Source organism: Gorilla gorilla, chromosome 15 (assembly GCF_029281585.2).
Source record: "Gorilla gorilla gorilla isolate KB3781 chromosome 15, NHGRI_mGorGor1-v2.1_pri, whole genome shotgun sequence".
NCBI lineage: Eukaryota > Metazoa > Chordata > Mammalia > Primates > Hominidae > Gorilla > Gorilla gorilla.
Genome location: NC_073239.2, coordinates 93,537,832 through 93,558,166, shown reverse-complemented (window position 1 = coordinate 93,558,166; position 20,335 = coordinate 93,537,832). Strand labels below are relative to the sequence as shown.

The 20,335-nt window shown below is 41.8% G+C and overlaps 1 long non-coding RNA gene and 1 pseudogene across 1 annotated transcript in view; both read left to right on the top strand.

The window, feature by feature from the left end:
- Window positions 1-20,335, top strand: part of LOC134757188 (uncharacterized) — a 45,563-nt gene that overhangs the window by 8,984 nt on the left and 16,244 nt on the right. The window lies entirely within an intron of this gene.
- On the top strand, window positions 3,135-5,672 carry LOC101144306 (histone H1.8-like; annotated as a pseudogene).

The following is a 20,335-nucleotide window of genomic DNA, read 5'->3' as shown; positions in this document are numbered from 1 at the left end:
ACCCCATGTTCAAGGCCCCTGAAGACTATTTTCCAGTTGAGCCTAAAGCTGAAGAAAGTTCGTTTGTTGAGCTCCAGGTGCAAGGCACATTTCTCTCTACTTACTGAGCACCTCGTGTGTCAGACACTGTTGGGTGCTGAAAGGTTCCCAGGCACAGGGAGCTGAACGTCTTGAGAAGAGCCTGATGCTCGAGTCACGTCTGAACCTCCTACCTGGGAGACCAGCTCGTTCCAGTTTGCCCAGGGCTTTGCTACCTCCCAAGAAACCCCACAGTCCCAAACAAACCAGGATAGCTAGTCACCCTAAGCCTAGCTTGAGCCTCTGTCTCACCTGAACAGCTTTTAAAAGTGACAGACTCTGGGCCTTACCACAAGAGCTTCTGTTTCCCTACATCTGAGCAGGGCCCACAGGTCACCCTGAGGCTAAACGGGTTTGGGAGCTATTGATGTGGTCACATTTAAGACACATGGGAAGTACTTCGAGAGACATAATGGGATGGTTTTGTAATGGAATACAGGTCTGCTTGCAAAGCCCAGTAACAAGGGCGAGGAAAGAAAGTGACTCTGGTCATTTCCCCATTGCTAGTTTTGATAGAGTCATATCCAAAGTAACCATTTTGAGTTTCTGGGGAGAAGGCAAGAGCTTAAAAAGGGAAACTTGATCTGGGAGGCAGCCAGGACGTATATTGAGTACAAGGTCTGTGTGTCTTGTTTTGGTGGCTGTCTTGGGTCTTGGTCCACCTGGAACGTGGGCTGACATCATCTCAACAATAGCTGGGTTGTTGAGTAGCTGCCTGGAGGTAATTGCGGGAATTTTGCAGCTGGGTCTCCAGGCTTGGTCTGTCTGTCTCAAGATTAACCCCTGGAACTTCTGAGTAAGCACGTAATTAGATACTAGCATACAGTTAGATAAATGTGAAGAGAGTACATGGTGGGAAAGGGAGGGGTGTGGAGTCCAATTTAAGGTTAAGGGAAAAGGCTTCTACCATTTACTTCAAGGTTACGTCTCGAGACTAGGGAAGAAAGACAAATGGGGAGAAAGGTTTTAAAATGCATTTTGAAGTGAAACTGCCCAGTTACAATGTGAGACACCTTAAATCCCAGGTCGGCTGCTGTAGCTGTGTGCCCTTGGGCCAGGCGTATAACTTCTCTGGGCTTCAATCTCCTCATTCATAAATGGATTAACAGTGGGACTGATCTCTTAGGGCTGTGGATTCAATGAGCTAATATATGAAAGGGCTTAGCTGAGTTCCTGGTATGTGGGAAGTACTCAGAGGCTTTACCTGTTCCCTTTACAAGAATCCATGTAGGTTTGATGTGCTTTGGGAGCCCAGAGAAGGGAGTGCATAAACTTCCCAGGGAGATCCAAGCATTAGGCATTTAAGATGGGACATGAATAAGAGTTCCTGAGGCAGCAAAAGGGGAAGGGCGTGTATAAGGATATGAAGGTTGTCAAGGGCTGACCCTGTGTGGCTGAGCAGAGGTGAACAGGGAAGAAACCCTGAGGAGGGGAACTGGGATGGGGCCTTGTCTCTGGGCCGTGAATACACAGGAAAGGCTGGCACATGGGGAGACATCGAATGTTATCATCAAGGAGAAGTGGGATCAGATTTGTGATTCAGACAGATCATGTTGGTGTGTGTGGGGGAGGACAAGTGAAGGGCTGCTGGAATGTTCCAGGTGAGATATAATGAGGGTGTGAGCTCACTCTGGACAGTGTGGCTGAAAGAGGGATGAAGGTGTCATCTCACTGTCCAGCCCAGCGCAGGCAGGTGACCCAGAGCACTGCCTCCCCAGCCTGGTCACACAGAGCGGCTGTCTCACTGCTGCCAGTGCCCCATGGCTCTGCAGCCTGGACTTGGCTGGCCTTCCACCCCCTCCCTTGGTGCTCACCCTGTGTCCACTGCAAGGCTCTTCTTACCTCTTCATCTGATCTGATGGCCCAGCTCCAAGCGCACCTGTGGGGAATGGGGACTTCCCTGGTTTTCATCCAGATGAGGGAGAAGGTCTGCGTTGCACACCTCATGGTAAAATTCCTTAGAATCTCCTTTAAACCTTGTCATTCTTTCCTCAGTTTCTCTTCAGGTGCCAGGCACCCGTTTCCTCTATTTCCCTCTTTCTGCCTTTATGGCTTTTAAAATCTTTCTTCATGCCCTGAGCGATTAAACTCTGGCTCTCAGCTTGGGGACCGAACTTGTTAGATCAAAAGCCCAATTGTTCGTCGGCCGCATCACTTTAGAATGCAGGTTAGGGACTATCTTTGTATACTCAGACACATATATAGGACACAATTTACCAAAGTACCAAAAAGCAAATGAACAACGATAGTGACAGCAAACCCCACAGGCTCTGCCCCCAGGGCAGGGCTGCAGAGTAGGCCCGACTGTGGTACATCTGTGTGTGCTCCCGGTGGGGTTCCGCATGCCGACATGCAGGGTCTTCCTTCCCACGTGGGATGCCTTTTCCAGAAATGCTTCAATTTAAAGGGAAGGGGAAACGTGTGTGTGTTTCTGGGAATTGGCTTTTATTTTATTTTTTAAAATAGAGACAGGGTCTCCCTATGTGGCCCAGGTTGGTCTTGAGCTCCTGGGGTCAAGGGATCCTCCTACCTCAGCTTCCCAATGTGCTAGGATTACAAGGATTACAGGCATGAGCCACCGTGCCTGGCCGGAACTGTTTTTTGTTTTGTTTTGTTTCGTTTTATATGGAGTCTCGCTCTGTCGCCCAGGCTGGAGTGCAGTGGCGCAGTCTTGGCTCACTGCAACCTCTGCCTCCTAGGTTCAAGTGATTCTCATGCCTCAGCCTCCAGAGTAGCTGGGACTACAGGCACGTGCCACCACGCCTGGTTAATGTTTGTATTTTTACTAGAGATGGGGTTTTATCATGTTGGCCAGGCTCGTTTCAAACTCCTGACCTCAAGTGATCCACCTGCCTCTTAGCCTTCCAAAGTGCGGGAATTACAAACGTGAGTCACCGCGCCTGGAGCTGGTTTTTCAAAACTGATTTTTAGACCTTGTAAATCCCGGTAATGAACCACCTTCACAGCCCCCAGAAGAAAGAAGGAAAGAAAGAGAGAAACAGAGAGAGAGAGAGAGAAAGAAAGAGAGAGAGATAGAAAAAGATAAAGATCATAAAATGGAGGTGGCGGCCAGTCTAAAGAACCATTTGCAGTTCTTTAGCTTCAGGTTTGTGAGGCTGAATTTGGGATCCCAGGAGTATGGGCCTGCCCCTGCACCAGGAGAGCTGAGCCCTGACCCTGCCCCTCCAACCCCTGCCAGCCCCCTGCCTCAGGCACAGAAGCAATTCCTGGAAGCAAAGCAGAAACTCGTCCAGGTAAAAAAAATAACATTCGGGACTCATCAGTTTGCAGGGATATTTTCCTTTTGAAAAACTCTAAATCCTCATAAACAGAATTAAAAGACAAATGGCAAACAAGAAAAAGCTGTCTGCACAAATATGACAAAATGGTTATCAATCCATGAGGGCAGCACTAAAATTGAATGGGGAAAAACAGCAGTGGACTGTAATTTATAGAAGAAATAAAAATGCCATTCAGCTACAAAAATTCACCCTCTCTAGTAATCAGAGAAATACATATTAAAATAAGACATAATTTTTATCAATCAAATTGACAAATGTTTATAAATGTAGTATGTACAGTGACAAAAGTACTCGGACAATTTTGTCAGAATGTGAACTGGTATTATCTTTCTGGAAAGACACCTGGCAATATTTATGTATCTAGAGCTCTTAATTTTATTTATTTTAGAGACAGGGTCTCTGTCACCCCAGCTGGTGGAGTGCAGTGGCGCAATCATGTAAACTCAAACACCTGGGCTCAAGAGATCCTCTTGCCTCAGCCTCCCAGGTAGCCAGGACTACAGGTAGGTACCACCATGCCTGGCTAATTTTTGTATGGGGACAAGGCCCAGGCTGATCTCAAACTCCCGGCCTCAAGTGATCCTTTTGCCTGGGACTCCTGAGGAGCTGGGATTATAGCATTTTGCCACCACAGCCAGCCTTATCTAGAGCTTTTTAAAGGGTCTCCACATCAGCCTAGTAACTCCAAGTGCCAGAATCTTTCCTAAGGAAACAATTAGCCACTCAAGTGAGGATGTTCATCATGGGATTGTCTATGACTGCAAAAAAATCAAAAATGGGGCCGGGCATGGTGGCTCACATCTGTAATCCCAGCACTTTGGGAGGCCGAGGCAGGTGGATCACCTGAGGTCAGGAGTTCAAGACAAGCCTGACCAACATGACGTCTCTACTGAAAACACAAAAATTAGCCGGGTGTGATGGTGCATGCCTGTAATCCCAGCTACTTGGGAGGCTGAGGCAAGAAGATTGCTTGAACCTGGGAGGCAAAGGTTGCAGTGAGCCGAGATCGCTGCCACTGCACTCTAGCCTGGGCGACAGAAAAAGACTCTGTCTCAAAAAAAAAAAAAAAAAAAAAAAACAACACTGTAGTCTTCCATAAGCTTTGCTAGAATCCCTCTGAGTTTTCAAATAATAGCCAGGATCATAGCTTGTTAGAATGTGAAGTAATAGCAAAGGTCATCTGGTCCAATCCCCTCATTTTTACTAGGAAACTGAGGCCCAAGGCAGGAGAGTAACTTTCCCTAAGGCCGCACAGTTAGTAAGCTGCAGAGCTGGGGCAGAATCTAGTTCCAATTCATGGCCAAGTGCTCTTTCAGCTTCTCTGTCCCCATCAGCGGTTAGCACGATACCTACCCTCCAGCATCTGCTACCCTGAATCGGGCCCAGGGTCTGGACTGGGGAGGGTGGCTAGCTTCTGAATCCCCAGAACAGGCCAAGCCTCCTCCTCTTCTGACCTCCTCTACTCCAGCCTAGCAGGCTGGGACACAGACACTGTCTGGAAGGGCTGGAAGGACTGGCACTCCTGGGGACATCCTCCACTTCAAGTACCTACTGAAGCAGGCCCTGGCCACCAGCGTGTACCTCAGCCTCCTCGCCAGGCCCCTCAACTCCAAGGCTGGGGGGCTGCTGGCAGCTTCAAATTCATTCCCAAGTACAAGATGAAAATTCAGTCTAGGAAGATGGACCCCCTGGACAGCTCCCAGGACAGCTAATGAGGCCAGGGGAAAGGGCCCCAAGAAACCAGGTGAGGCAAAGAAGGACCCTCCCAACTCGGGCAAGGTGAAAAAAGCAGCTAAGAAGCCAGCCAAGAAGCCAGCAGAGCTGCCGACGTCTCCCAAATTAGATACAGCCAAGGAGAAGCTCCCCCCAGCAAGGCAGTGAGGCTGAGGACACAAAGCCAAAGCCCTGTAGGCCTCTTCCTGTGCCAGTGGGCTCAGCAAGAAGTCAAAGGCCAAAGGCAGCAGGAGCAGCTAAGGAGATGCTGAGGCTCACAGGCATATCAAAGCTGGGAGTTAGAGTTCAAAACCCACGGCTAGCAAGGTCAAGAACGGTGCTGCTTTCCCCACCAAAAAGAAGGTGGTGGCCAAGGCCGAGGCCCTTAAAAGGGCAGCTGCCCAGGGTGCTGGGCAGGAGCCAAACACCAAGGCAGCTTCTCCTGCTAGGGGCAGTGGGTCCAAGGTGGTGCCTGCACACCCGACCAGGAAGACAGAGGCCTCCAAGGGCCTGAGAAAGCCTGGGTTGTCCAGCAAGGCCTCATCATCCAAAGTGTTCAATCAGAGGGCTGAGGCCTAGCGCCGGGGTGGAAATGGAGAGAGATTGAGCCTCTGCCCTAGTTTTTATTCCCCAACAAACCCACTGCTCTGTTTATTTAATTGTAAGCTATTTATCAATAAAGACTTTTATTTTTTTCCCCACCCCTTGCCCCCAGAAAGAAGCCCAGGGCAGGAGAGTAGCTATCCCCAAGGTCACACAGCTAGTAAGCTGCAGTTGGGGCAGGATCTAATTCTGATTCGTGGCCCAGTGCACTTTCTTCTTTGTCTTCTTGGGTCAGGTGTCTCTGTGTCAGCAGACCTCCGGTCCCTGCTATCCTGAAAGGTGTTTTTGTCTCTCTCTCTCACTCCACCTCCCCCTCTGGGAAGACACAGATGTGTTCCGGAAAAATGCACTGAGATCCAGCATTTCAGCTCCAGTTGTGCCACTCTTATGATGTGATTTTTGGCCCCAGTTTCATTATCTATCAATTAGGGACAAGAATTTTTACTGGAAAGCATCATTCTGAGGACAATGTGGAATGTATCTGAAATTGCCATCCCTGTGACTGTAATAATATTCCATACACAGTTGTCAAGTTTGCAATTACAGGCAATGACTTGACTTAGATTCCCTAAGATCGTCTGTTTGCAGGGCCTCAGCCCATTGAAATGAATTTTCTTTGCTACTTACCTAGTTTCAGGCCATCTGCAACTTTGTCCTTCCTTTTTCCAAGTCCATGTGGCAAGTAAACTTTTCTGCGCCTAATCATTTTTTTTGGTGTTGATCATGATCAAACCAGATCAAAATGCTATTTTGCAGCTTTTTTCTGTCTGCTACTCCTTCCTCTGTGGCCCCATCTAATAAAGAAACAACACTTTGCTTTATTCTCTTTTTTTTGCAATATCTTTGATGACTTTTTCTGAGCCTATTATGTACTCAGTTCATGCATTGTTTCAGTTTTTGCTTTGGTTTTCTGGTTTTGTCTCCCTAAGGTTTCAGCAGTGTATCATTTTTTTTTTTCTGGCAAAACTTACATTATAAAAAAGGGAGAGATCATTTCTGAAGTATTACATTGCTTACAGCAATGCATGGGTTCATGGAAAACAAACATTAATATACAATGGTGACAGTTCTGGGATTTTTTGTTCTCGTGACTTCACTCACTCAAACTTGAATCGACACAACAGTTTTGTTGGTCTGATTTAAGAAAGGAATATATTCTAGTTTGATATTCTACTTGCTTGGTCACGAATTCTTAGATATGACGCTAAGAGCATGATTCATGTAAGAAATGGTTAATAAATTGGACTCCTTCAAAATAAAAAAAATTTGCTCTGCAAAAGACCCTGTTAAAAAAAAATAATAATAAAAAACAGGCCACAGATTGGGAGAAAATATTTGCAAACTACATATAGGACTAGTATCTCTAGTATGTATTTTAAAACCCTCCAACTGTAACAGTAAAAAAGTCATCAATTTAATCAGAAAATGAGCAAAAGACATGGAAGAGACATTTCACTGAAAAAGATATGCAGATGGAAAATAAGCACATGAAAAGATGTTCAATAGCACTGGCCTCAGGGAAATGCAGATTAAGGCCACAATGAGAAATTACTACACATCTATCGGAACAGCTCAAATGCAAATAAGTGACAATATCAAATCCTGGTGAGGATGCAGAGAAACTGGATCTTCTATATATGGCTGGTGGGAATGTGAAATTGTATAGCCACTCTCGAAAATACTTCATCAGTTTTTTAAAAAACCAAACATATACTTACCATATGACCCAGAAATAGCACTCCTGGGCATTTATCCCAGAGAAATAAAAACTTACGTCTGTTAGCAGCAGAATGTATCTGAGTCATGTGGCACCAAAGTATATTACCAACCACAAATCCATACAAGTCTGCAGCAACCTCAATTCTTGCCTCCTCAGAAGAAAGAATTCAATGGAGAGGCATAAGGAGGGGGAGAGACTGAGGCAAGTTTTATAGCAGGAGTGAAAATTTACTGAACAGCTTTAGAGCAGGAATGAAACGAAGTAAAGTACACTTGGAAGAGGGCCAGGCAGGCAAGTAGAGAGATACAGTGCACTGTTCGACCTTTGATTTGGAGTTGTATACCTTGGCATACCTTCAGGGTCTTGCCTGGCTTTTTTCCTGATTTTTCCCCTGCGGTGAGCTGTAAGCATGTGTAGTGGCCTGGTAGCACTTGGGAGGGGGCGCGTGCGCAGTGTGTTTGCTGGAGTTGTACGCATGCTCACTTGAGGTGTTCTGCCCTTATCAGTCTAGCATTCCTTGAGTTAAACTCTGCCATTTTGCCTCTTAGTGCACATGCTTGAGCCCACTCGCCCAATTCTGGAGATCTTATCGGGAAGCTGCTGATCACCAGTTTCAGGTTTTTTCTATTTGGACACTGCCTTTCCCTGGGGCAAGCTGTGACCAAATATTATTTTAGAGAGACAGCTGGCAACTGCCTAATCATCACCTGATGGATGCCTGACATTCCTGGTGTGTGTGTGATGGGGGAACCCTCTCCTGCCTTGTTTATGTCTGACTAGCTACCTACTGTAACATGTCCACACAAAAACCTGTATATGATTGTTCATGGTTCCTTTATTTTTATAGCGAAACCTGGAGACAATCAGCTGATTCTAAACTCCATATGGAAGTGTAACATAGCTAGAACAGCTCAGATAATTTTGAAACAGAAGAATAATGTTGGAGGACTTATGACTTGATTTAAAGCTTAGTATAAAGTGGCATTATTTACTGAAGATGTCTGGCATCCAAGCAAAATTTACTAAGCATGCAAAGAAGCAAGAAAATATGACCCAAAACAATATATTGATAAACTAAACTTTATGAAAAAAATTTCTGCTTTTCAAAATATACTGTTAAGGAAATGAAAAATAAAGCCAGACTGGGAGAAAACATTTGCAAATCACGTATCTGATAAAAGCCTGTAGCTAGATTACTTAATGAACCCTCAAAACTCAGTAATAACAAGTCAGGCATGGTGGTGTGCATGGGCAATCCCCAGCTATGTGGGAGACTGAGGTGGGAGGATCACTTGAGCCTGGGAGTTCCAGTCCAGGCTGAGCAACATAACAAGACCCTATCTCTGAAAAAAGCAAAACAAAACAAAAAATCAACTCAGTGGTTAACAAAAGAAACAATAAAAATATGGGTAGAAAATTGGACATATATTTCACCAAAGATATACAGATGACAAACACATGAAGAGATTGTCAACGTCATTAGTTATTCAGGAAATGTGAATTAAAATGTCAATGAGATACCACCACACCTCTTAGAGTGGCTACAATTAGAAAGTATTGATAAGAATGTGGAGCAACTGGAACTCTCACACCTTGTGAGGAATGTAAAATGGTAGAAGCACTTTGGAAAGCAGCTGTGTAGTTTCTAAAACTTTACACATACACATAGAATATAATCCAGCCCCATTTCCCTCCTAGATATTTATTCAAGGGAAATGAAAGCCTATGTGCATACAAAAATTTGCACATAAATGTTCACTGCTACTTTGTTTATAATAGCTTAAAACTGGAAAAAATTCAAATGGCCACAAACAAGTGTGAGCAGATAAAAAAACCTGGGGCATATTTATGATAGACTACTACTCAGCAATAAAAGGAGAAAAAGATCACAAAGGGGTATGAGGAAGCTTTGGAGGTGATGACTATGTTGATTATCTTGATTGCAGTGGTAGGTTCTCAGATGTGTACATGTATCAAAACATATCAGACTCCTTACATATTAGCAGTTTATTTTTTTTGTCTTTTTATGAAAGAGATAGTAATTTAATATGTGGTCTTTTACAAATTTTGTTGAAGAAGTAAAAGATAAAACATATTTTCTCCCAAATGAAGAATCTTTCTGTTTTATATAACTATGCCTGGTCTTCCTCAACAGTTCTGCAAAAATAAATTGATTATTCTCAAACAGGAACCTAGGTAAAACAAATGAAATTTATTTGTCATGTAACAGTTTAGATATTACTCTTCCTATATTTTAGGTGCAGTTAGCTTGTGCTATATATAAGAATATATGGTAAGGCATTAGGGTACAATCAAGTTAAGGTTATAATTTTTTTTTTTAAATTTGTGAAACAGTATTTATTCATTTTTTTCTCTTTATAAGTGTTTTTTAAAAATTTTATTATTACACTTTAAGTTCTAGGGTACATGTGCACAACATGCAGGTTTGTTACATATGTGTACATGTGCCATGTTGGTGTGCTGCACCCATTAACTCATCATTTAGCATTAGGTATATCTCCTAATGCTATCCCTCCCCCCTCCCCCCACATATTAGCAGTTTATTATAAGTCAACTGTAGCTCAGTAAAACTTAAAGAACAAACAAACAAGTAAACTTCAGAGAATGTGTTACCACAAAACCTGAAACAAAGCAAAAGGTATTTTTCCAGAAGAAGCTCAGAGATGTCAGAAGGAATAAAGAACAATGAAAATGATAACTAGTGGGTAAATCTAAATAAATATTGACATCATAATAATAGAACTTACTCATTTTGAAATATATATGGAATTAAAATATATTACAACAATGGTCTATAAATCAGGAGGGGGAATGGATTTAAAAGGTTCTGAGGTTCTTGCATTTATCCAAGAAGAGACAAATATAACAGTTAATAATAACAGACAAACTCATAGGAGAATCAATATTGTCAAAATGTTCATACTACTCAAGTGATGTACAGATTCAATGCAATCTCATCAAAATTCCAATGGCATTTTTTTTTACAGAAATAGAAAAAATAATCTTAAAATTGGTATGAAACCACAAAAGACACCAAATAGCCAAAGTAATCTTGAGCAGAAACAAAGCTGGAGGCTTCACACTTTCTGATTTCAAATCATATTGCAAAGCTATAGCAATCAAACAATTTGGCACTGGCATAAAAACAGACACATAGATCAATGGAACAGGATAGAAAGTTCAGGAATAAACACATGCATATGTGATCAACTAATCTTTGACAAAGGTAGCAAGAATATATAATGGAGAGAGGATAGTCTCTTCAATACATGGCTTTGGGGAAACTGGATATCCACTTGAGAAATCAAACCAAAAACAATGGAATCAGATCCTTATCTCACACCATACACCAAAAATCAACTATAAATAGATTAAAGGTATAGACCTAAGACCTAAAAATATAAGATCCTTAAAAGACAACATAGGAGAAAATCTCCAGTGGTCTTGGCAATGATTTTTGGATAAGATACCAAAAGCAGGCAATAAAAACAAAAATAAACAAATGGGACTACATTGAACTAAGTTTCTACACAGCAAAAGAACCAGTCAGCGAAGTGACATGACAGCTCACATAATGGGAGAAAATATTTGCAAACCATATATCTGATAAGGGGTTAATATCCAAAACATATAAAGAACTTATTCAACTTAGTAGAAAAAACCCTCAAATAACTGCATTTTAAAATGGGCAAAGACCAGCCTGGGAAACGTGGTGAAAACCCGTTTCTACAAAAACACAAAAATTAGCTGGGCATAGTGGTGCACACCTGTGGTCCCAGCTACTTGGGAGGCTTAGGTGGAAGGATCACTGCACTTCAGCCTGGGTGACAGAGTGAGACCCTGTCTCAAAAAAAAAAAAAAAAAAAAAAAAAATTAAAAAAAATGGGCAATTGATTTTTTCTGAAAATGACATACAGATGGCTAACAGATACATAAAAAAGGTGGTCTCTCTAATTATCAGGGAAATACAAATGAAAACCACAAGGAGATACCACCTCAAACTTGTTAGGATGGCTACTATTAAGAAGTCAAAGGATAACAAATGTTGGTGAGGATGTGGAGGAAAGGGAACCCTTCTCCATTCTTGTGAGAATGTAAATTGGTACAGTCATATGGAAAAGAGTACAGAGGTTCCTCAAAAAGTTAACAATATAATTATCGTATGATCTAGCATTTTTACCTCGATATATATTCATGGAAAATAAAATCACTATATCAAAGAAATATTTGCACTCCTATGTTCACTGCAGCATTATTTATAATAGCCAAGATATGGAAACAAACCAAGTATCCATCAAGGGATGAATAGATTTTTAAAATGTGATATATATATGTATATACATGTACATATATACATATATATATCACATTTTAAATGAAATATTTCACATTTAGATGAAATAAGCTAGGCACAGGAAGACAAACGTTGCATGATTTCACTTATACATAAAAAAGTAGAACTCAGAGACACAGAGTACAATGATGGTTTCCAGGAAAGAGGTGGGGGAAATGGGAAATGCTGGTCAAAAGGTGCAAATTTGCAGTTATAAGATGAATTAGTTCTAGATACCTAACATATAGCATAGTGACTATAATTAATACTAACATTTTACTTAAATATATACAATTTTTGTCAATCATACCTCTAAAGCTGAAAAAAGGAAAATAAATACACTGAGAGAAAAAAGGGATGAATCAAGAAAGCATGTTGTAATCCTTATTGTCAGTAGGACATTAGCAAATAAGACATAAGCAGAAATGTGAACGGCACCTGTGCATTCAGTCTTTCTCTCTTATTGCTCTAGAGACCCTTGCCATGGCTGCCGTGTGAAGAAGCCTCTGTTGGCTTGTCTTTCAATGATAGATGGTAGGGCTCAACTGTCTCTATGCCCAAAGGGCCAGCCAGGTAAGCATTGGAAACAAGCCATCCAGCTGACCAGTAGCTGGCCATAGAAGCATGAGTGAGCCCAGCCCACACCAGCAGATGAACCTACTGGCTAAATACAGCCCAGATTGTGGATCCACAAAATTCTGAGCTGAACAAATGATTGTTGTTTTAAGCCACTAAATTTTGAGGTGGTTTGTTACACAGCAGGAGCCGACTGATGGAGAAATTGACACCTATAAGTGGGGTGCTGCTGAACTAAAAACCTAAAACATGAGCTATTGTCTTTAGGACTGAGTGACAGAGGATAGAAAAGCAGCGAGGGAACTATTTCCAAAGCTTGGAGAATTTGCAAATAAACAGTTGTGGAGGCTGGAATGTAATGAGGAAACTGCTCTAGAAGGCTGGGAAATTGAGGATCTGTGTTGAATAGTAGTAACATTTGACAAAGCTGTTGTTGCCCATGGTAACTGTATAATAGAAAATAAATCTAATAAACTTGCGGACATTGGCAAGGTGATTTCTGGGAAGAATGTTGAAAGTGTTTTAGAATGTTTTAGCTGCCTATGATAAGGTATGGGAAGAGAGAGATCAGCTACAGAAAGAATTGTTCAGTTTGCAACAAGAGTTGAATAACTATAGAGAAGTCATAAAGCAATGGGTTGAAAACCAAAACTACTACTTAATTGTGGTCTTTCAAGCCAGTAAATTATTTTCAAAGTAAGTAATGGCCTCAGGGTAAAGAATTAGTTAAGAGAGTAACTGTGGGATCCTTAGATAAGACCTTGATTAAGATTTATGGTGGCTCCTAGTAGATCCTCTCAACTAGATAAAAGGGATTTAGTTTGCCAAAATTAGCAAGAGGCTGTCTAGGAAAGAATTTTAAATGTGGCTCTATGGCATGAAGCTGACCAGAATCAGATAAACTGGAAACCCACAAAGTCTTCATGAGAACTGCATTGGCAAAAGCACTGCTGGCTAGGACTAAAAGGCTCTGAGACAATTTGAAATACTATAATACAAACTAATTCTAGCTATATGCATTAACACAGATAATGACCAGTTAGGCTTATCGTTAAGAATGCAAAGTTGGTTTAATGTTAGACCACTGAATAAGGTAATGCATTATATTAACAGATTAAAGGTGGAATAAACATAGAATTTTTTTAAGTGAAGAACTGTTGGCAATATTAAAAATTAGATCATGATAAAAAACTTTTAGCAAATGATGGATAGAAGGAATCATCTTTAACCTAACAGAGGGAAATTAATTATATATTTTCGGAAAAGTACAAAGCATACTTAGTGGTAAAATGTTGAAAGCATTCTGTTTAAGGTCAGGAATTAGACGTAAATCTTAGTTACCATCACTTACATACAATATCATATTAGAAGTCTTAATAATTGTGGTAAGAAGAAAAACATGTATATAAAATTTGAAAAAAAGTTACCACCATTTTCAGATGATACCGATGTCTATAAAAAATACCAAACTTTTTACAGATACAAATTTAGAATTAATAAGAGTATTTAGCACAGTTAATGGACACAAAATCAATATTCAAGCCAATTGCATTCAGCAATAATCCAAGAATTCCTCTTGCAGGAGACATATTTACCAGGAGTTTTATAGAAGAATTTTCATTGTGTCTTTGTTTATAATAACAAAAATGGAAAAGAATGGAATAGTTATCGATGGTAAAATAGCTCTATACATTAGGATATGTTCATGCAACAGAAAACTACATATCACTAAAAACTAATAAACTGTAACTGTATATGAACAGAGATCATTCTCAAAAACATATGGTCAAGTAAAGAAATCATGTCTCAGAATAATAATACTGTATTATCCCATTTACATAAAATTCAAAACCAGACAAACCAAAAAAGTATGTATTAATAGTTTAGTGACACATATACAGGAAGAAAATTAAAAGTAAAAACAAACGAATGAAAAACAAAACATTTGAGGTCAGAGAGGTGCTTCAAAGATGTGGAAGCTGTTCTATTTCTTAGGCTGGGTGGTGGGTTCACAGATGTTTACTATTTTTAAATGGTACGTATACATCATTTATATTATTTTCTGTATGATACATTGCATAATTTAAAAGTTTTAAGAAATATTTAGTCTATGGGACATTTCCCCTATGAAGCTTTCACAAAACTGACTTTCCATAGGAACAGGTGGGTACGCCTTTTATTTATGTTCCCACAGATTCACCTCTTTTAAAACTTGTAGCAAGTTATCCATCACTGTATATTTGTTGGTGTTCCCACCTACATGGCGAGATCCTTGAAGACAAGAATTGCTTTTGTTATAAATAAAGTTTTGGTGCTGCAAAAGAAATAGCATTTGAATATAAAATTTTCTTTTTTTCTTCTCAGCAAGGCAATTTACTTCTATAGGAGGGTGTGCCCTCACAGATGGAGCAGTGGTGAGTGCACACCCGAACAAGGGAGGGGAAGGGGGGGGTCTTATTCCTGACACACGTGGCCCCTGCTGCTGTGTCATTCCCCTATTGGTTAGGGTTAGACCACACAGGCTAGACTAATTCCGATTGGCTAATTTAAAGAGAGTGATGGGGTGAGTGGTTTGGCAGGAAAAATGATTATGGCAGAGCAGGAAATCGGAATGAGTCAGGGTGGAGAATGAGCAGGTAATCGGAATGAGTCAGGGTGGAGCAGGTGATTGAAAAGGTTGCTTTATGAGGAAGTTAAGTTTAAAAGTAGGCAAAGAATTGAACATACTGACATTGATTCTTTGAAGAGAAATTTAGAACTCATGTCTAACAATCTTTTTATTTATCTTAGTATCCTTGGCACTTAGCACATGGTCTGGTTAATAGTATGTGCTAATAAAGATTTCTTTTAGGGTAATGAGGGGAGTAATTGTTGCTGAAAGGTAGTAAACCATACATATCCTCATGCACATGCATATACACAGCTTATTTTCCTTTCAGATTTGTCTTATATTACAGTCTAGTAATTTTCCAAATCTTGGTTTTTGTTTTTTTTGTTGTTGAGATGGAGTTTCCCTCTGTTACCCAAGATGGAGTGCAGTGGTGCGGTTTCAGCTTACTGCAGCCTCTGCCTCCCAGGTTCAGGAGATTGTCGTGCCTCAGCCTCCGGAATAGCTGATGTTACAGGAAAGGTGTCTCAATCCAGACCACAAGAGAGGGTTCTTCAATCACGCACAAGAAAGAATTCAGGGCAAGTCCACAGTGCAAAGCAAAAGTGAGTTTATTAAGAAAGTAAAATGGTGAAAGTGTTACAGGAAAGGAGTCCCAATCTACATCCCAGGAAAGGGTTCTTGGATCTCGCACAAGAAAGAATTCAGGGTGAGTCTGCAGTGCAAAGTGAAAGCAAGTTTATTAAGAAAGTAAAGGAATAAAAGAATGGCTACTGCATAGACAGAGCAGCCCCGAGGGCTGCTGGTTGCCCATTTTTATGATTATTTCTTGATGATATGCTAAAGAAGGGGTGGATTGTTCATGCCTCCCCTTTTTAGACAATACAAGGTAACTTCCTGATGTTGCCATGGCATTTGTAAACTGTCATGGTGCTGATGGGAGTGTAGCAGTGAGGACATACAGAGGTCACTCTCGTGGCCATTTTGGTTTGGTGGGTTTTGGCCGGCTCCTTTACTGCAAACTGTATTATCAGCAAGGTCTGTATGGACCTCTATTTTGTGCTGACCTCCTATCTCATCCTGTGACTTAGAATGCCTTACCCATCTGGGAATGCAGCCCAATAGGTTTCAGCCTTATTTTACCCAGCTCCTATTCAAGATGGAGTTGCTCTGGTTCACACACCTCTGACAAAAGGACAGCTACTCCATAGACAGAGTAGGGCATTCCTGAAAGTGAGAGGAGGAACACGTCCACCCTAGGTACAATGCTTGTATATATAGGATAAAAAAGATCCTGGGGAGATGTGCTCTCCTACAAGGGTTTGTGATAGAGGATTAATTTTCTTAATGACAGTATTTTGCAAGAATCGATATTATATTATCTTTAAAGCGAAATTAGGAATGTCTTTGTTCCCAAGGTATCAGGATATTAGGATACTCTCAAGTCTGAGTCTGTTTAGTAAACATGATCAATTTGTTCCTTTAACTGTAAGCATCTAGAGTTTAGGAATGCCTAACTTTCTGGGAATGCGGCCCAGCAAGGGTCCCAGTGTCATTTTCCTAGCCCTCACTCAAGATAGAGTCGCTGTGGTTCGAACACCTCTAACATTAGGATTACAGGCCCCCACCACCACACCCAGCTAATTTTATATTTTTAGTAGAGACGAGGTTTCACCATGTTGGTCAGGCTGGTCTCTAACTCCTGACCTCAAGTGATCCGCCAACCTTGGCCTCCCAAAGTGCTGGGATTACAAGTGTGAGCCACCATGCATGGCCTCAACTGTTGTTTTTATCCTAATATTTTCTTAAATTCAGAGTTTTCCTGTGTGTGTGTGTGTGCACGTGTGTGTGTGTATACACCTGCATGCATGCACACAAAGGCTGAGGAAAGGAGATTGGAGGGGATGGGTGGGGAGAGTGTACAGAGGAAAAGGAGAAGGTGTAGATATTCAAAAGCAAATAATCCCGTTTTCGAGAGTAAAAGCCAGTCTTAGCAAAGCCGGCATGTAGGTAATGTTAAACAGACCCTTGGAATTCCCCTCAGTTTGTCTTTTGGTCCCTTTGTGCCCCCTACTCTAGCCCTGCTCCCCACCCCCACCTCTCTTGTCTTGTATCTCACTCTCAAAAGACTGACATGTAAATTTCTTTTTAGATCTCAGTTGAGACCTAATGTACTCCTCCCTCATGGACATTTTCTTTTCAACAGGGGACCCCCTAAGGCGGAAAAGCTTGTAAAACTCAAGAAACACAACTCCAAAGTGCTATTTTAGGCACTGTAACAGATTGATGCAGAAAAAAAAAAAAAAAAAGAAAGATTTCACTGAAAAATATCTCCATTTCTGGTTTTTCTTTTTCTTTCTTTCTTTTTTTGGGACATAGTCTCACTTTTGTCGCCCAGGCTAGAGTGCAATGGTGCAATCTTGGCTCACTGCAACCCCCGCCTCCTGGCTTTAAGCCATTCTCCTGCCTCAGCCTCCTAAGTAATTGGGATTACAGGCGCCCGCCACTATGCCCGGTTATTTACTTTTTCTTTTTCTTTTTTTTTTTTTTTTTTTTTTTTTCGTGTATTTAGTGGTGATGGGGTTTCACCATGTTGGCCAGGCTGGTCTTGAACTCCTGACCTCAGGTGATCCCCCCCACCTCGGCCTCCCAAAGTGCTGTGATTACAGGCGTGAGCCACTGCGCCTGGCCCATTTCTGGATTTTCTTGGAGATTGGATGCTATGGCCTCACTGTGCCCATCTTCCTATATGGCAACTATTGCATGGTGCTGGGAAGCAGCCACTCTTAATTTTTTTGGTTTGTTTTTCATTTTTTATTTTTATTTTAGTTTTTTGAGACATGGTCTCCCTCTGTTTCTCAGGCTGGCCCTTTAAACAGGTTGTCATTCTGAAGCTCTTCCCGGTCCCTGTGACTCGCTTCATTCAAATGCATCATCTGTCTGTTGGAGTTGGTGAGGCCTTGCTCTACAGCATGCATGAAGTGTAGGAGGAATAAAAAAGGAGAAAGTGCATCTGAGAGAGCTCTGTGCCATGCAAGAAGCTCTTACAGATTTTCTTAAGGGGACTTGTAATTAAAAAACAACTTCAGTGATTCACTGATTGCTGTACACTGCTGAAAGGGATCACAGAAGATTGCTTGTGGGTGTGGTAATAAAGATGTTAATGGTGATGATGGTGGTGATGATGATGTGATGATGGTGAAGGCTGTCCTTGCATTGCTATAAAGATATCCCTGAGACTGGATTATTTATAAGAAAAGAGGTTTAATTGGCTCACGGTTCTGCAGGCTATACAGAAAGGATAGTGCTGGCATCCACTTCTGGGGGTCCTCAGGAAGCTTTCAAATATGGTGGAAGTCACATGGTGACAGCAGGAGTGAGAGACAGAGCAAGAAGAGTGAGAGAATGAGACACCACACACTTTTAAACAGCCAGATCTCAGGAGAACTCACTCACTACCTGGCACTCACTACCAGAGGAATGGCGCTAAAGCATTCATGAGAAATTCACCCCCATAGTCCAGTCACCTCCCACCAGGCCCCACCTGCAATACGGGGGGTTACAATTCAACATGAGATTTGGGAAGAGACACAGATACATATTCCAAACTACATCAGTGGTGGTGATGATGATGCTGGTGATGAGGATGGTGTAATGATGATGAGAATGATGATGACGATGGCTGTGATGATGATGACAGCTACATCCAGTACCAGGCTCTGTGATGGGCACTTTAGATGCTTCGTCTCTAGTCGTTAGAACAACCTTACAAAGTAGGTGGAATTATTACCAGTTTACAGTAGAGAAAATTGAGGATCCAGGGAGTTATGTACGTCAAGAGCCCCACACTTGGGAGGTCTCCAGACACTTTTACAGTCACATAATTCCTCTATCGATAAGAATTTTTTGGAGCATGCATGTGCCTCCTTTTCTGTCTGTTTATCCATAAAGCATAAATTAGTACCGTGATTGTTAGTTAATATCTCAAGACACAGAATATGCGCAGGGCAAAGTTTACTGTGAATAATAGTGGATGTAAATCCACATTTCAAATAGTCTTCTTGATAATTTTTTACTCTTTTTTTGGGGGGAGTGGGTGGCAATTGCTTGTCAGATGTGATTAGATCAACATTATTTTTACCTCATCGGATGGTTGACAAAAGAGCTTGTAGTGGGAGTGGGAGAAGTTTCAGCTCCGTCATTTTTCATGTCAACTTGCAGTTTGAGCTACGATTTCTAATTGTCCTCTTTGTGAGGGCAATTCAGTTAAAACTAGATAATACTGCCTGTAAATTCACTTAACCAGCCAAAGATAACTGCAATTGGCCAACATGCCAGCGCAGGCACTGCAGCTCGCTCTTTAAGGCCCCTGCCTTGCTCCTTACCCCAAGTCTCGGCCCTGGGACAATGAGAGACAAACTTAATTTCCTTCTTTTTGTTTAGATTTGACAAGTGGTGAATAGTTCTAAAAGCTTCCAGGGGGCTGGGTGCAGTGGCTCACACCTGTAATCCCAGTACTTTGGGAGGCTGAAGTGGGCAGATCACAGGGTCAGGAGTTCGAGACCATCCTGACCAACATGGGGAAACCCCATCTCTACTAAAAATATAAAAAAATTAGCCAGGCGTGGTGGCACATGCCTGTAATCCCAGCCAGGCTGAGGCAGGAGAATTGCTTGAACCGGGGAGGCGGAGGTTGTAGTGAGCTGAGATTGCGCCACTCCACTCCAGCCTGGGTGACAGAGCAAGACTCCCATCTCGGGGGAAAAAAAAGGCTTCCAGCATTCCAGTGCATCATTTTGTGCTCCCTTTTTTGAGGCCCATGGCGGTGGTCCTAAGATCCAAACACAGGGCATTTTCTCTTTCTCTCTCTCTCTCCCCGCCCCCCCCCCCCCCCCCCCCCCCCCCGCTTTCTCTCCCCACCACCCTAAGACCTGTGCTCCTACCATGGTAGACTGCCTTGATGTCAGTTTTGGTTTTCATTAGAGCAAAAATGTTTGGAACCAGGAGTTAAGGCCCACCTTATCGCTTTGTCTTTCTCTTCCTTTTCATATTTTGTTCCCTGCCAAAAGAAATATGCTGGCTTTGAATTTGAAAAAATAAATAAATAAATAAATACATAAATAAAAGCCCTTCAGTGGAATAGAAAATGTAAAGCTTTTAGGTCTTTTTTTCTAGAAAATATCTGCATGTTGCTTGACTTCCTCCCCTCCCATCTCCCTGATTCTGAGGGGTTCAATAGATCAATAGATGTTTGTAGAGTAAATGAAGGAGGAAAGAAGAAATGAAGGGGAGTGTTTTGGGGATGCCTGAGATGGTTAAGAGAAAGAGGAAAATGGAGAAATGATGGGATGGCAGGACTTGGAGAGAGAATTGGGGGCTTC